The following is a 17,172-nucleotide window of genomic DNA, read 5'->3' as shown; positions in this document are numbered from 1 at the left end:
CCACTTTGTGGATAGCAAGGCTCCGCAGCATTCTAACCTGTCCCCAGCATCTCCCTCATCAGAAGTGGGGCAGGGGTGGGGGGAGTGGGGGGTTGCCCTCATGCCCTCCACATGGAGGGGACTGTTTGTTTGGTCTAGTGGCCCTTAAGGGCAGCTGGTGGTTATGCAACCAGGAATGTAAGTGTAGGATCTAGATTACTTGAAGCAAGTATCACAGCCAAGGACAGCAGATGTGTGCTAGAGAATAAGGGCGAGAGAGCGAGCACCAGTGAGCCAGTGCTGAGAAAGGCACCTCCTCACCCACTGCTCCGGGGAACTGTTTATGAGCACATTGACAGGCGGGCTGTTTTTGTATTTGGCCTGTTGTCAGAAGCACAGGTGAGGCAGTACGTGTGAAGTTCTTTGGGGGATTTAGAAGTTTAGAAAGAGAGACTCTGAGTTGTTAAACTCCGATCACACAGAAGTGGGTGTTTCCATTTCAGGGTTTGGGGCATGCTGAGTGTGGTGACAACCCTTCCAGCAGGCAGCCTGTCCCACCTGTGACTTCTGGGATTATCATTTGGAGCTGACTGCGGCCAGTGTGTCTCGGGTTCCTAGTGCCAAGGTAAGGAGTCTGTGACATTGTGCTCGTGTGCCGTGAAGCTAACTGCAGAGTCCTGGTGGAGCAGCACAGGATGGAGGGCTCTGAAGAGGCTGCTTTTGCAACACTATTCCAGCAATAACAGAGATAGGACTTTGTGTTACCAGGGTAAACGAGAAAGCACTAGATGCTCTGGTCTCCTACTTTTGATATTATGCATCTCTAGGAGAGATAACCCATGTTTTTTAAATTGTGGTAAAAAACACACACACATAACATAATATTTACCTTCTTAACAAATGTTTAAGGTATTCAGGACATTATTAACTATAAACACACGTTGTACAGTAGATCTCTAGAACGTATATTCATCTTACAAAACTGAAACTCTAAATCCATTGAAACTCCTATTTTCCCTTCCCTCCAGCCTCTGATCAATACCATTCTACTTTCTGTTTCTTAGCGTTTGACTACTTTAGATACCTCATATAAGTGGAATGATGCGATATTTGCCCTTCTCTGACTGGTTTATTTCACTTAGCATTATGTCCTCAAGGTCATCCATGCTGTGGCAGATGGCAGGATTTCCAATTTATGGCTAAGTAATATTCTGTTGTGTGTGAGTGCATTTGTTTGCTACATTCTCTTTTTCATCCACCGGTGAACTTTTAGATTGTTTCTACGTTTTGACTTTTGTGACTAATGCTGCAATGAACATGGGAGTGCAGCTATCCCTTTGAGATCCCGATTTTAATTCCTTTGGATATATGTCCAGACGTAGACCTGCTTGACCATATGGTAGTTCTACCTTTGAGGAGCATCCTTACTGTTTTCATCAGCAGCGGCACCATTTTACATTCCCACCAACAGTGCACAACGGTTCTGATTTCTCCAGATCTTCACTGGCACTTGGTTTCTGTTTTGTTTTTTCTCCCCTCACTTTTAAAATAATGGCCATCCTAACAGATCTGAGGTTATATACTTCATTGTGGTTTTGATTTACATGTTCTGAGGATTAGTGATTTTGAGTATCTTTTCTTATACCTGTTGGCCATTTGTGTGTCTTCTTTGGAGAAATGTCTATTTAAGTCCTTTGCCTATTTGTTGCGTTATCTGTGTTGTTTTTTATCTGTTTTTGTGTTGTTGTTTTATTTTGTTTTGCTATTGAGTTGTAGGAATTTCTTATAGATTTTGGGTATTAACTCTTTATTAGGCATATATTAACTCCTTATAAGGTATGCATTAACTCCTTATTAGGCATATATTAACTCCGTATTAGGTCTGCAGATATTTTTGTCCCATTTTGTAAGTTGACTTGTCACTCTGTTGACTGTGGCATTTGCTGTGCAGAAGCTTCTTAGTTTGATGTAGTTCTACTTGTCCATTTTTGCTTTTGTTGCCTATGCGTTTGTTATATCAAAAACAAACAAATTGCCCTAACCCAGTGGTCGGCAAACTCATTAGTCAACAGAGCCAAATATCAACACTACAACGATTGAAATTTCTTTTGAGAGCCAAATTTTTTAAACTTAAACTATATAGGTAGGTACATTGTTATTAACTTAATTAGGGTACTCCTAAGGGTTAGGAAGAGCCACACTCCAGGGGCCAAAAAGCCACATGTGGCTCGCGAGCCATAGTTTGCCGACCACGACCCTAACCAGTTTGGCTCAGTGGATAGAACATCAGTCTGTGGACTGAAGGGTCCCAGGTTCGATTCTGGTCAAGGTCATGTACCTTGGTTGTGGGCACAACCCCAGTAGGGGGTGCGCAGAAGGAAGCTGATCGATGTTTCTCTCTCATCGATGTTTCTAACTCTCTATCCCTCTCCCTTCCTCTCTGTAAAAAATCAATAAAATATATTGAAAACAACAACAACAAAACAAAACAACAAATAAACAACCCATTGTCCAGACCAATGTTATGAAGTTTTCTCCTATGTTTTCTTTGATGAATTTTATAGTTTTAGTTGTTATGGTTAATTCTGTAACCATTTTGAGTTATTTTTTTGTAAATGGTATAAGACAGTGACCAATTTCATTCTTTTGCATGTGGACCTCCAGTTTTCCTGGAACCATTTGTTAAAGAGAAAGAATAGTCTCCCCATTGCATAGTCTTGGCATCCTAGTAAAACATCATTTGACTATGTATGCATGTGTTTATTTCTGGGCTCTCTATTCTATTCCATTGGTCTATATGTTTGTCCTTATGCCAGTTACATAATATTTTGGTTACTGTAGTTTTATAATATGTTTTGAAGTCAGGAAATATGAGGACTTCAACTTTGTTCCCCGCCCCTTCAAGATTTTTTTACACCTTTGTGGTTATATAAAATTTTAAAAATATTTTCTCTATTTCTATAAAAATGTCATTGGGATTTTGATAGGGATTGCATTGAATCTGTAAATTGCTTTGAGCAGTATGGACATTTTAACAATACTAAGTCTTTTTAGTCATGATGTCTTGCCACTAATTTGTGTCTTTTTAAATTTCTTTCATCAATGTTTTATACTTTTCAATGTGTCTTTCACTTCTTTGGTTAAATTTATTTCTAAGTATTTTATTCTTTTTCATGCTATTGTTTTAATTTCTTTTTTGGCTTGTGTGTTGTTAGTATACAGAAATACAATTGATTTTGTATGTTGATTTGGTATCTCAGAACTTTGCTGAATTCATTTATAATTTCTAATAATTTTGTAAATATGTAGAATCTTTGAGGTTTTCTACATATAATATCATGTTATATGTAAACAAAGATGCTTTATATTTTCTTTTCTGGTTTAGATGCCTTTTATTTCTCCCCAACTGCTCGGGCTCGTACTTTCAGTAGTATGTTGACTAGAAGTGGTATTCTAATCTTGTTCCTGATCTTAGAGGAAATGTTTTTAGTTCTTCACAATTGCGTATGATCTTAGTGATAGGCTTTTCATATATGGCCCTTATAAATGTTGTTATTTTTCTTCTATTTCTAATTTGTTTAGTGACTTGTTTGTTTTAATCATGAAAGGCTGTTAAATTTTGTCAAATGCTTTTTTTGTATTGGGATTTTAATGTGATTTTTATTCCTCATTTTATATTAATATGTGTATCACATTGATGGATTTTCAAATGTTGAATTATTCTTGCATCCCAGGGAAACATACCATTTGGTCTTTGGGATATGATCCTTTTAATGTGCTGTTGATTCCAGTTTTTTCGTATTTTGTTGAGGATTTTTACACCTTTATTTATCAGAGATATTGGCTGATAGTTTTCTTTTTCTTATAGTATTTTTGCCTGGCTTTGTTATCAGGGTAATGCTGCCTAATCAAATGAGTTTGGAAATGTTCCGTCCTCATCAGTTTTCTGGAAGATTTTAAGAAGAATTGGCATAGTTCTTATTTAAATGTTTGCTAGGATACACCATTGAAGCTATCTGATCCTCGGCTTTTCTTTGTTGGGATTTTTTTGGTTACTGATTCAATCTCCTCGTTCATTATAGTTCTGTTCTGATTTGCTATTTCTTCATGAATCACTCTTATTGTTTGTATGTTTCTAGGAATTTATTTCTTCTAGATTATTCAAATTGTTGGCATATGATTATTCATAGAAATCGCTCATAATCCTTTTCATTTCTATGGCATCGATTGTAATATCTTCTCTTTCATTTCTAATATAGTTTACTTGACTCTTATCTTTTTTATCTTAGTCTATCTAAAGGTTTGTCAGTTTTATTTTTTCAAAAAATCAACTCTTAGTTTCATTGATTTATCATTTTTTAAAATAGCTTAATGAAATGTAATTTACATACCATAAAGTTCACCCATTTTAAGTATATAATTCAGTGGTTTTTAACATATGTACAGAGTTGTGTAACCATTATCACAATCTAATTTTAGAACATTTTCATCATTCAAAAAAGTAACTGTGTACCCATTAGCAGGCTGAGCCATATTTAACTACATAAATATTATGGACTTCTAAGAAGTTATTTTTGACTGGAATGAATATGAATAACTTTGAGAACCAATTTTTGACTGTAGTTAATATGATAAATTTTTATATATGGTTTTGCTAACAATAAAATTTATTAAAATAATATTTGATTGTTATTAACTAGTACAAATATTTATTATCACTTAGACATATTTTTAAGAATAGTTTTATCACTCCAGATATTTATTATAAAATGTAAGGCTTAATATTCTTTGCAACTACAAATTGAGTAACCTTTGTGGATAAGGTATAAAAAGAGTGATAGATGATGGGAAATGAAATTTATTGTAACATATTCATGGGGCAAAATACTGGCTTATAGTGGAAGGCACAGAACAAAATGCTACTGATTTAACTGGGGGAATATATCATGAAAGTTTTAAAGAGAAAAATGTTGAGGACAATTTATGATTATTAATTGGCCAGATTATTTTGTTGATAAGTTCCTCTGAAAGCATTTATTTTTAAATCTATTTTACAGGGGAATTGTTGGGTAAAAATGTTTCAAAAGTCATATTATCTACTTCCTTTTTAGTCTTTTGGAAAATACCCATAATACTATGTCTAAGCTTTAAGTTTAAAAAAAAAAGAAAATGAAAATTTGTCCTTTATAGCTGATGACAGGTGGGACACCAACAAGATGTTATTTCTATGAGTTAGAACTGTTTGCCAGTGATAAACCAGTTCCGTTCCAGATCTTTCTCAGCCATCCGGAAGAACTCTGTTCTTAAATATGGCGCTTTCAAACTAGTGACTTACAAGCATGAGTGTAATCCATGCGGGGCACATCTGTGTTTTCATTTTACATTTTCTGCTACTGTTAACTGCCTGGTCATTGTGCGATCCACTTTCTTTGCCTTTCCTAGCTGTAACACATGGACTGCTTCACAGAGGCCAGCTTCCAAAGTCGTTGAAATGTTTTTCCTTTGGCTGCCCTCCTACAGCAACTCTCCTCAACTCTCCCCATAAAACAAATTACCAAGATTTCTTTTTTAAATCCTTACCCGAGGATATGTTTTTATTGATTTGAGAGAGAGAGAGAGGAAGGGAGGGAAGAGAGAGAGAGAAATTTCAATGTGAGAAACATTGATCAGTTGCCTCTTATTTGGCCCTGACCAGGGATCAAACCCACAGTCTAGGTATGTGCCCTGGCCAGGAACTGAACCCACAGCCTCTTGGTTTATGGGGTGATGCTCCCACCAATGGAGCCACCTAGCCAAAACCCAAGAATTCTTTAATAATTCAGTATTAACATTCATATATGAAGATGATTATTGGCAGTGATTGATTGGCTATTAGTTATTGAAAAAAATACCTGCAGAATTTGCAAAAAGGAAAGTGTCTATTCTGAATGTCATGTCAGAATCTTGGAGAGCATTTAGTGAATTTGTTTATGAGGCCAAGGCATTAGCGGGCTGGAAAGCAATGTGACATTGCTGGAACTCAAGAAGAAGAGCAAGTTACCATGCCAGGGGCAAGCTCAGGCCTCCGGGCAAAGCTCCCAGTCACTGAGAGGCTCACTTGTTTTGAAAACTGTACAAGTAATTATTGTTAAGACACATTCTGTGGTTGCTAGCTCTACTGTGCAAAGTGGCTTTACAAAAGAAGCATTGCTAGAATGCATTAGAAATGATGATTCAGGATTGAACTGGCTTTGTTGAAATAATCTAAATTACATGCTGCAACATGTTTTATCCCAGTGGCTAAAATCACTGATTTAGGGTATTTTAAAGGTGAGTAACTTATACAGTTGTCTTTCCTCCTCTGCAGTTTTGCTTTCTGCGGTTTCAGTGATCTGTGAACAGTTGCAGTGCAAAACTATTAAATGGAAAATTCCAGATATCAATAATTTATGTTTTAACCTCAACAAAATGAAAAGCAAAACCACTGAATGGGAGAATATATTTGCCAATGATACATCTGATAAGGGATTCATTTCTAAAATATGTAAAGAATTTATACTACTCAACACCAAGAAGACAAACAACTCAATTAAAAATTGTGCAAAGTATCTGAATAGATACTTCTCCAAGATAGCCAACAGATATATGAAAAATATTCAATGTCACTGTCACTAATCATCAGAAAAATGCAAATTAAAACCACAATGAGATATCACCTCACACCTGTCAGAGTGGTTATCATCAATGAATCAGCAAACAAAAGTGCTAGAGAGGATGTGGAGAAAAGGGGACCCTTGTCCCCTGTTGGTGGGAATGTAGACTAGTGCAGCCACTGTGGAAAACAGTATGGAGTTTCCTCAAAAAATTAAAAGTGTAACTACATGTTGAACCTCAGAAGAAAGATGGGGGAGGGTGGGTGAGTGGGAAGAGATCAACCAAAGAACTTGTATACATATGTGCATAACCCATGGGCATGGACTATAAGGTGTTGAAAGCCTAGGGTGGGGCCAGAGGTGGGCTAGAAAGGTCAGTGGGGGTAAAAAGGGGACATATGTAATACTTTCAACAATAAAGATTTTTTAAAAATTAAAAATAAAAGTGGAACTATCCTATGACCCAGCGATTTCACTTCTGGGAATTTATCCAACCAAACTCAGAACACTGATTCAAAAGAATGTAAGCACCCCTATGTTCATTGCAGCATTATTTACAGTAGCCAAGATTTGGAAGCAGCCCAAGTGCCCCTCAGTAGATGAGTGGATAAAACAGCTGTGGTACATTTGCACAGTGGATTACTACTCAGTTGTAAAAAAACAAAAAACAAAAACAAAAAAAGGAACTTTTACCTTTTGCAGCAGTATGGATGGACCTGGAGATTATTATGCTAAATTGAAATAATCCAGTCGGAGAAAGACAAATACCATCTGATCTCATTTATATGTGGAATCTAATTAACAAAAAGAACTGAGGAACCGAATAGAAACAGAGGCATGATACATGGAAGAGACTGACAGCTGTCAGAGGGGAGGGATCTTGGAGAACCTGGATGAAAGAAGGTGAAGGCATTAGGCAAAAAAAAAAAAAAAAAATACACACACACACACACACACACACACACACACTCACAAAATAGAAACAGATAACAGTGTGGTGATAGCCAGAGGGAAAGTGGGAGTAGGTTGGGGGTAGCGGGGGGAGGTGGAGGTGGGCAAAATTGAGGGAAAAAAGGGACGGAAAGAGATTTTTGCTTGGGATGATTGGTGCCCAGTTTTGTGTGGAGATGACATTTTGTTGAGTTGTACACTTGAAACCTGTCTGATTTTGTGAACTCGTGCCACCCCAATAAATTCAATGAAAAATTTGTTTTAAATTGCATGCTGTTCTGAATAGTGTTATGAAATCTTGTGCTGTCCAGCTCCATCCCACCTGGAACATGAATCACCCCTATGTCCAGAGTATCCAGGCTGCATATGCTACCTGCCCTTAGTCACTTAACTAGCTGTCTAGGTTATCAGACCTACTTTCACAGTATCACAATGCTTGCATTCAAGTAACCCTTCATATACTTAATAATGGCCCGAAATCGCAAGAGTAGTGGTACTAGCAATTCAGCGATGCCAAAAAGAAGCTATAAAGTGTCTGTATGTATAGAACAGTATATAGTTTACATAGGGTTTACATTTCAGGCATCCATTAGGGTATTGAAATGCACCCCCTACATTTCAATAAATGAGGTATTACTGTATTCTTAGTAATGTTGGAGAGTCAGCAATACTTCAGAGGATATCATAGGTCTTCATAAGTAGACCTGTGAGACCACATGGATTGTGACTTGATTTGTCTCACAATAAATAAGTTCAAAGTGACTAATGGATTCTGACAACCAGATGTGTGACTGAGTCATGTTTGCAAATTCCTTGATTTAAATCCTTTGGTGTATATTTAGCATTTAACATTTAAACATTTAGACGACAGGATTATTTGTGTAAGTATTGTAATTCATGGTGCCTGTCAGATGGGTCCATGGGTGCATGTGCATGTCTGGGTGAGCAGAGCTAGATTAGGGAATGGCAGCTTGCCAGGGCACCATTGCATGCTGGTGGAATGTTATTGGTATAAATGCGAAACATGGCACATGGTAACTCAGGAGTCTACATGTAATATTTAGGCAATTGGCAAGAAAAAATTTATTCCAGCACCATCATGGGGTGAAAACCAGGTAACAGTAAGAATTGTTGCCATTGTTGAACTATCTTTACTAAATATTTTCACAAAAATAACAAAAAATTGTTGGCATTACTGAACTATCTCTTGAATATTTTGCACCATGTTACTGCAAGCCTTACCACTATCTGAATTTAGAATCATCTGAATTTGGTAATTTTATACCTAGTAGTATTTTAAATAGGTCTCTTTATTGGAAATGAGTGATTTTAAATTCACAAGTTATTAGTGTGCTTTATAAAAATTTGCCTAGTTTGAGAAAACTGAACTGAATAAAGGAGCATGGAAAAGTGGGAAATGTTTTGTTAACATAAAAGTAAACAAACAAAAACACAAAAGAACTTTGAAATTTATTTTGTGACTTTGTAATATCTGTGTAAGTTACCTCTGTCCTCATGAGCATGAGTAACTAATACTGTCCAGTAATGACAGGCCAAAAAACTGTGGCATGAAAGAGGTTAAAGCAAGTGCAAATGGTGTGTTTATTCAGTAAGTGAACTCTGTTAACTAACCATAAAGAAATACACAATTTTCTTAATAGAAAACAAATTTTACCCAAATCTATTTAATAAATGATGAGTAAATACTTCAAAAATAGCAGTTTGATTGGGTACCAAACCTTCAGCTGTTCTGGGACACCCATATGATTCAATCTCAATTTGGCAGAACCTGTGTGTGTGTGTGTGTGTGTGTGTGTGTGTGTGTGTGTGAGAAAGAGAGAGAGAGAGAGAGAGAGAGAGAGGTGTGAGTGAAAGCTAGAATCCATTTATCACCTGCAAAATTTTGCACAAACATTATGGAAATGCCAAGAGCACTTTGACTTTATAATGTCCCATTGGAGAAATATCTGGACTCTGTCCTGATGGCCAGGGCAGATGGTTGATATCACGTGCTAAGAATGGGCGCTATGCAATTCCCAGCATTTGGAATGCTGCCACATAAATTTGAAATGGGTCAGAGTAAAATGCTGGAATTTTCATATGCTTATGAAAGAAAGGGTGCAAAATTTTAAAACTGGGGGAATCATGGGAAGTTATTTTCTGAGTAAAGATATGTTTAGAACAAGACACTGATTTATCTGGCTCTTGCCTGGATGAGCAGGAGATGGAAATAGTCTTACAGGAATGAAATGTCTGAGAGTATATTGGAGTAGTGTTTTTCTTGCAGTGGTCATTTTTAACATGTGTGCTGATCCATCTTACATTAATTTTTATGCCATAAAATGTAATAGTTATCACTATTAGTTATCACTAATTCTTATAATGTAATTACATTATATATGCTAGCTTTAATGAGAGCCTATAAGGAGATTAAAGTAAAAGGATCTCATGACATGCTTTATGTTATAAATAAGAGAAGAACTTTTAAAATTACATTGTGAAGTTATATGGGGAGAAATAATCAGATACTGTATGTGTCATGCTTTAAAACTGTTTTGCCTTTTAGATATAAACCACAGACTTTCAGCTTCTGTCATCCTTAGGTGAGAGGAAGCAGCATCAGAATGCCTCGAGATGGCTTCTAGAAAGCTCGATTTGCATATTTGTGATAACATAACTCAGACCCTGAACTGTACACTGTAACCAAAATATAAACAATTTATAAAAATATAAATAAAGTGAAAGTGGCTATTTTATGAAATTAGAACCACTGGGTTGAGAAAATTTATGAAAATAATAAGGAACTTTTAAGCTCCCAAACTATTCTGTCACAAGTGAGTTATTACAAACATAAGTGTCTTATGCAGGGTGAGAGTAAAAGAAAACTTGGCCCACAGATGTGCACGCACAAAAAGTGATGGTTTGTGATTTGTTGGTTTGCTTTCCACAAAGAGGAGCAGTGTGAGTCCGCGAAGCTGGGCAAAGTGCCGGATCAGAGATTGCCTGTGGGGTGAGGAGAGAGCTGCTCTGTGACAGCACTGGGCCAGGCATTTCAATCTCAGGCACTTGTAATATGAGAGGAAGGAAGAGCGTGATGAACAGCAGAGTAATTGGCAGAGATTAGAAGGGGTGGTATGATCGGTGTGGAACCTCCGGTGATGAAAGGGCGGTGGGTCGCTGATGTCAGAGAGGAGGCAGCTCTGGAGACTCGGAAGGCTGCCCAGCAGGGGGAGGCTTCCACTGTGCGCAGTGGTTACTAAAGGCAGGTTTGTGCTCATTCAGAAGCACATTTGTCCTACAGAAGATCTATGGGTCATGTGTGGCATGGGAAGAACAGGAGCAGACCAGAAAACAATCTGACAACAGGGGTGCTTATATCTCTCTCTCTGTCCATCTGCCTGCCCGTCCATCTCTCCGTCCATCTATCCAATTCAAGAAGGCAGAAGGAAAGTTCTTGGTTGACTCCTGTGATCAGTAGCTCTTGGCGCCTATGTCACACTCATTTCTTACTACAGCTATGCCTGTTTTGGTGGCCAGGACAGCAGCTCACGTTCATACGATGACCCTGAGATCACCAAGGAAAAGTTGTATAATATTCAGTGTATTCTTTCTGAGACGGTAGACTCAGGTAAAACATATATTTGAGAAAGATTTCCAACTTTCCATTAGATTGATGATTCCTTGAGGGAAGAAATCATCTCTTACTCATCCTTATATCTTTTGATGTCTTGCACAATGTTTGCTACATAGTAGGTAAATTATTTGTGACAGTGAACAGAACAGAAATCATTTAAGTGTGGGGCGAAAATCATGTTGTTTAGAATCCAGTATTCCTGTTATCAGGAGACTCAACCAGAAAACATCCATTGTCCTACCCATATTCCTACCCATTTTCAACCCTCACAATCAGACAATGTTTTTATGCATTTAATTAAGGGTTCATTTACTAAAGCATCTTTTGTAACAAAAGGGATAAGTTTCTAATATGCTTTTTAGGGACATTTAATGGAGGAAGGCATTGTAAAGGTGCAGTCACATGGAGGGATTATTCTCTACCACTGTGCGTCACCTGTGCCAGACAGAGGCTCCCCACCTCCTGCTTTTCTGAGATGATTCTAAGCTCGGTGACTTGGGTGCTCCTCGCCTTAGCCTCATGGGATACCCTAACCCCAAGGTGGGACTTGCCAGATTAAACTCAGGGGTGAGGACTGTAGACATTCCATAAGATATCTTTACCTGAGGCTTGGCCAGGGCATCCTGTAACTACCCAGGCCTAACATGTCCCTGAAGGGACCAAGAGAATTAGCATCAAGTGATAAAAAGAAAAATATGTTCTGAGTCTGTGGTCTGTGATTCCAGTGATCATATTTGTCCTAACTGGTGAGTTGTAACCTCCTTGAGCTTGGGTGTTCATAATTATAAGTATTATAATAGTTGCCTTACAGAAATATAGGTCAGATCATATGAAATGATTTGTCTGATGTGGTGGTGGTGGGGGGGGGGGGGGCGTTGAAAGTACTATACACACATTAGCCCAGGGTTCTCTCTGTGGCCAGACCAACTTTTGATAGCTTTGCTGCCAAGGATGTGTTATATAAGTACCACGAATGATGGTGTAAAATAAGGAAAATTATAAGTAATATTTTACTAATAAGGTGTGCAGTTACAAATGAGTTATTTAAGGTATATTGGTAACTCCAATGCAAGGAAATTAGAAAGTGCTGTTTATGAAGAATGAACCTTCTTGCACAATAAATACAAACTATGTACTCTTGGCCCAGTTAATCCGACACTTTGACTCTAGTACTCTCATGTCTTCGTCAGAGACTCTTTCACATTCTCAGCAGAATTATGACCGCCTCCACAGTTCTCAGCAAGCTCACTAAAACTCTAGTATTTTCTCTTCAATCTAGTGAAGATCCTATTAGCACTTTTAAGTGGTCAGCAATGTTCTCGCTCTGATAGAAACATTTTACCTACCACAGAGAATAGCATTTAACCTTTACAGATCCTTGTCAGCTTGGTGTTTCCTTTAGAGCTTCTGTTAAACTACTCCTTGAATCCTAAATAGTGTATTTTAAAGGAGCTTCAAACTTTCTCTACGCTTTTATATATAGCACGCCACATCACCTATAGTTTAATATATGCTTTAACAAGTTACAATAACAATAAACCCCAGCTGTGCCAGGCTTTCTGCAATTTACCAGTTGCCTTTTGTTCAGTTGGCGGTATTTCCTGAGACCAGGGTTCACTGGAAATCTCTGCATCTTCTGCTCATGATCCAGCTAGTGGAGAGGAGTCCCTATATGAACAGATGAAGTAGTCTCAGGAAATGCCAGGCTTTCTAAACCCCAGAATTTATTTATGGAAGCTCTGAAAATAGAGGGTTGGAGTTTTGCTACTTTTTCAATCTGAGTATAGGAGATACAGTAAAATATTTATTCATTCAATAAATACAGGTGGGGCAAAAGTAGGTTTACAGTTGTGAGTACACAAAATACAGTTTATTCTTTTATTATCAATCATTGTATTACTTTTCAGACAAACAACTGTAAGCCTACTTTTTCCCCATTCTATATTTAATTTCTACAATGGTTCAAGCATTATAGGTCTTGCGGAAAAGGCATTGAGCAAACTAGTCAAAGACTTTACCTCCATGGAGCATATTTTCTTTGTGGGGAGGGCTGATATATTTTTAGGAGGAGATTATGCTAGTAATTTGGCTCTCAGTGGAAAAAGGCCTACTATTTAGCATTTCTTGACCTGATTTCAGACTACCAAAGCATTGGCACTGAATGGGAGTTAGGGAAAGAGGTGTATAATCAACTATCTGGAGTTGAGGAGAGCCAGGAGAGGCAGCCGATAAGCAAAATAAATAGGTAGAATGCGTAATATGCCAGATAGTGCTGTGTGCTATAGAAGATAATAAAGCAGGGAAGGGAATGTTAGAGGAGGGTTGCAATCATAAATATGGTGATCAGAGAAAGCCTTGCTGGGATGGTAACATTTGGGTAAAAACTCAGGAGTGAGGGAGCAAGCATGCAGATACCTAGGAAGGAAGTTCCAGGTGAAGGGAACAGCAAGTACACGATTGTGAAGTGAGAAGGTAAACAACAAAGCCAACATGGCCAGAGAAGAGTGAGCAAGACAGTGAGCTGTAGGGGAAGTGGTAAGGGCTGTGTTGTATGGAGCCCTGCAGGCCATGGAAGGACTTGCCTTTTTCTCTGAGTGAGATGGGAGACATTGAAGGGTCTTAAAAAGAAGAGTGATATGGTCTGACGTAACAAGACCTACGTGGCTTCTGTAATGAGAATAGACAAAATGGAGAAAGGGCTAGAAACTCAGAGATTAATTAGGAGCTGATATAAATCCAAGTGAGACATGGTTATCATTTGGACCACTGTAGTCAGATGTGGTCATATTCTGGGTTTATTTTGTACCAGAGGCAACATGATTTGCTGACAGATTGGATGTATAGTGTATGACAGGAAGAGATGTATCAAAGATGACACCTAGGGCTTTTAGTTTAGAAGTCAGTTAGACCTGAGATTTTGTTTTTGTTTTGAGGTCAGACTTAGATTCTGTGACTAATCTGTCTCTCAGTAGCTGTTTGTTTCCCTTTGGGCTGACCTGTAGTCTTGCCTTTGGATAATAAGGTCCATGAAGGTAGGAATGTGCTTTAATGCTTGATATCATTATGTTCCTGGTGGCCAGCACATAGTAGGCACTTAGTAAATATTTGTTGAGTAAATGTTGTTGGACCTTTCTCCATAGTTTAGTTTCCACAACTGTGAGATCTAAATAATAACACCAACTTTAATTAAGATTAAATGAAAAATGATGTGTCCAAAGTGCAATAATCATAAAACATTAATGTATTGAAGCTATAATAATTATTATTATTCATATTTTATGTCATTTAGAATGATGAACTGGGAGGGCCCACCTTGTGAACATTCAGAAAGGAGGCTTCTTCATAGGAAAAATAATGGTGGCTAATTTTAACAGTTCTCATTAAGACTCTTTCATTAAAAACCATCTCTTCAGTAACTCAAAAGTTTAAACCTTCCATGTCTTAAATCCATAAAATCCAAACTACTTTAACTGTATCACTGTAAATTGAAAACATTTGTAGTATCCATAGTACTAATGTAGGACAGCAAGAGAAACATCCCTAAGGAACTTACTTTCTACACATAAATATTATTTACTATGATAATTGTGTTTTAAAATGTTCTACTCAGCTTTTGAAATAAAAATGAAAGGACTGTAGAGGTGTTAGAAGTAGATGAGCTAGCTACAGAATATACATTATGAAATGCACATGGGGCATTTTCAAAGATAGACCACATATTAGGACACAAGCAAAGTCTTTTCAAATTCAAGAAGGTAGAAATCATATCAAGCATCTTCTCAGATCACAATGGCATAAAATTAGAAATCAACTACAATAAAAACAATGAAAAAAATCAAACCCTAAATAGCATGCTGTTAAACAATGATTGGGTTAACAAAGAGATCAAAGAAGAAATAAAAAGCATCCTGGTAACAAATGACAATGAAAACACAACAATCAAAAATCTATGGGACACAGTGAAAGCAGTCCTGAGAGGGAAGTTCATAGCTCTACCAGCCTACCTCAAAAAACAAGAAACAATGGTAATAAATATCTAACCTTACAACTTAAAGAATTAGAAAGAGAGCAACAAGAAAAGCCCAGAGTAAGCAGAATGAAGGAAATAATAAAGATCAGAGTGGAAATAAATAATAATAAATAATAATAGCCGAAACCGGTTTGGCTCAGTGGATAGAGCGTTGGCCTGCGGACTGAAAGGTCCCAGGTTCGATTCTGGTCAAGGGCATGTACCTGGGGTGCGGGCACATCCCCAGTAGGAGATGTGCAGGAGGCAGCTGATCGATGTTTCTCTCTCATCGACGTTTCTAACTCTCTATTTCTCTCCCTTCCTCTCTGTAAAAAATCAATAAAATATATTAAAAATAAATAAATAAATAAATAATAATAAATAATAATAAATAATAATAAATAATAATAAAGATCAGAGTGGAAATAGAGCCGTGGTTCTCAATCTTCTGGCCCTTTAAATACAACTGTTGTGACCCAACCATAAAATTATTTTCGTTGCTACTTCATAACTGTAATGTTGCTACTGTTATGAATCATAATGTAAATATCTGATATGCAGGATGTCTTAGGCGACCCCTGTGAAAGGGTCATTCGACCGCCAAAGGTGTCGCAACCCACAGGTTGAGAACCGCTGACATAGAGACAAAAAAATACAAAAGATCAATAAAACCAAGAGCTGGTTCTTTGAAAGGATAAACAAGATTGATGAACCTCCAGCCAGGCTCACCAAGAAGCAAAGAGAGAGGACCCAAAAAAACAAAATCAGAAATGAAAGAGGTGAAGTAACAATAGGCCCCACAGAAATACAAAGGATTGTATAAAAAATACTATGAACAACTCTACTCCAACAAACTGGACAACCTAGAGGAAATGGACATATTCTTAGAAAAATACAAGCTTCTAAATCTCAATCAGGAAGAATAAAATATCATGAAAAGGCCAATAACTACCGATGAAATTGAAGCAGTAATCAAAAATCTTCCAGCCAACAAAAGCCCTGGTCCAGACAGCTTCACAGGGGAGTTCTACCAAACATTCAAAGAAGAACTAAAACCTATCTCCTCAGACTATTCCAAAAAATTCAAGAGGAAGACACAGCTCTTTCTGTGTCTGAAGCCAGCATTACCCTAATTAAAAAACCAGATAAAGACACTACAAAGAAAGAGAACTATAGGCCAGTATTCCTGATGAATGTAGATGCTAAAATCCTCAACAAAATTCTAGAAAATCATATCCAGCATTAAATTAGAATGATCATACATCATGACAGAATAAAGTGGGATTTATTCTGGGGATGCAAGGGTGGTACATTATCCGCAAATCAATAAACGTGATACATCACATAAATAAATTGAGAGACAAAAATCACATAATCATATCAATCAATGCAGAAAAAGCATTTGAAAAAATCTAACATGCTTTGTTGATAAAAATTCTCAGCAAAGCGGGAATAGAGTGATCATAACTCAACATAATAATAGCCTAATATGACAAACCTACAGCCTACATCATACTCAATGGCTAAATACTAAAACTATTTCCCCTAAAAGCAGGAACAAGACAGGGATGCCCACTTTCACCACTCCTGTTTGACATAGTACTGGAAGTGCTAGCCATAGTGATCAGACAAGAAGAAGAAGAAATAAAAGGCATCCAAATTGGAAAAGAAGAAGTAAAACTGTCATTATTTGCAGATGACATGATATTATGCATAGCAAACCCTAAAAACTCCATAAAAAAATGACTAAACTTAATACATGAATTCAGCAATATAGCAGGATACAAAATTAACACCCAGACATCTATGGCTTTTTTATACACCAATATTGAACTCACAGAAAGAAAAACTAAAAAACTAACCCCTTTTGCCATTGCAACAAAATAATTGAGATACCTAGGAATAAACTTAACTAAGGAGGTAAAAGACCTGTACCCGGAACACTACAGGATATTGAAAAGAAATAG

General features: G+C 37.3%; 1 protein-coding gene across 2 annotated transcripts in view; it reads left to right on the top strand.

The window, feature by feature from the left end:
• The window catches only part of ENOX1 (ecto-NOX disulfide-thiol exchanger 1), a 576,449-nt gene that overhangs the window by 161,450 nt on the left and 397,827 nt on the right, over positions 1 to 17,172 (top strand). The window contains exon 3 of one of the 2 annotated variants that reach the window (XM_070409021.1): positions 483 to 604. The exons of the other annotated variant lie outside the window; for it this stretch is intronic. The gene's annotated coding sequence lies outside the window, so the exon portion shown is untranslated. The remainder of the gene's footprint in view (positions 1 to 482; positions 605 to 17,172) is intronic. 2 annotated transcript variants of the gene reach the window in all.

The sequence above is a fragment of the Myotis yumanensis genome, unplaced genomic scaffold, assembly GCF_028538775.1.
Source record: "Myotis yumanensis isolate MYYU_CA2020_CCGP unplaced genomic scaffold, mMyoYum1.0.hap1 SCAF_3, whole genome shotgun sequence".
Classification (NCBI taxonomy): domain Eukaryota; kingdom Metazoa; phylum Chordata; class Mammalia; order Chiroptera; family Vespertilionidae; genus Myotis; species Myotis yumanensis.
Note: the sequence above shows the minus strand (reverse complement) of the source record. Positions and strands in the feature narration are given on the sequence as shown.